This window comes from Schistocerca americana, chromosome 2 (assembly GCF_021461395.2).
Source record: "Schistocerca americana isolate TAMUIC-IGC-003095 chromosome 2, iqSchAmer2.1, whole genome shotgun sequence".
Classification (NCBI taxonomy): domain Eukaryota; kingdom Metazoa; phylum Arthropoda; class Insecta; order Orthoptera; family Acrididae; genus Schistocerca; species Schistocerca americana.
The window spans coordinates 546,711,876-546,713,222 of NC_060120.1; positions in this window are offsets into that span (position 1 = coordinate 546,711,876).

Genomic DNA, 1,347 nt, shown 5'->3' on the forward strand with positions numbered 1-1,347 from the left:
CATACATTCGGTATAAAAGCCGAAATGGGACGAGGAGAAACACACAAAACTTTTTAGCAATGGGAGCGGTTATTCGTCATTTCAATACACAGATGTGGAGCAGCACGTTTGGAACTTAGAGAAAGCGATAACTCATTGGAGTGGTGGTCTTGCTTTGCAGGCGCGCCGTGGTGCCGGCGGGCAGCCTGCAGGGGTCACCGCAGCCGCCGCCGCCGCAGCAGCAGCAGCCGCAGCCCTCGGGGGCGGCCCAGCCGCCGCCCCCCGCTGCTGCCGCCGCCGCTGCCGCCTCCGCCGCCCCCAACACGCCGCTCGCCGCCGCGCCCGTCGCCTCCTCCATCAGTACGCCGCAGCCTCCGGGTGAGTACTGCTGGCCGCAATGAGTTCCACCTCGTTATGCGGCCACAGACGCACCCCGGCTCCAGATGCGGCCGACGTCTCGACCAGCGCGCGCTTCCACTGATTGCTCGCGCCCCCCGATCTTTCTACGCCCCTGAAAACGACCAGCCTATGGCCTTTCCGTATCCGAGTTCCGCAACTAGGCTTACATCTACTTCTACACAGAGTGAGACGTTTAAAAATGTTTTTGGAAACATACGGAAAACTACAATCGTCTCGTACGGGAACATCCAATGCCACCAAACTCGAACCCCCTATCTCACCCCCAGAGGGCAGGACAGAGTGAACTTTGAAATCATTAAAAGGAACACCAATTTTTTTAATTGTGGATTTCGATTCTCTGGGAAAAATACGTAACTTCCGTATTTAAGAAATTCTTCCAATCCATATGTATGTGGCATACAGCAAACCAGTGCTTAACAGTATTAGTTAAAAACAGTGTTGGTTGCAATTTTATTTTTTTATTTTTCAACGACGCGTTTCACCTTATTTAGGCATCTTCAGATTATCTTTTCTAGATGGACGCGACAGGTACCTAGATCTGCATAACGCGTACCCGTTCCCGGTCACAGGAGCGAGTAACAGAGTAAGATGGGGGCTCAGGTAGTAAGCATAATCCACCAAAGCGTCACTGTGGTGCATTATGCTTACTACCTGAGCCCCCATCTTACTCTGTTACTCGCTCCTGTGAACGGGAACGCGTTATGCAGATCTTGGTGCCTCTCGCGTCCATCTAGAAAAGATAATCTGAAGATGCCCAAATAAGGCGAAACGCGTCGTTGAAAAATAAAAAAATAAAACTGCAACCAATACTGTTTTTAACTAATTCCGTATTTAATATTGCTCTCGTTGCCTGGTAGATGGCTCTGTAATCGACAAAAATAAAAATGGGTTAAAATCGTTGAAAAATGATAATATCTCAAGAAATACACACCATTTTAGGACCCAGGA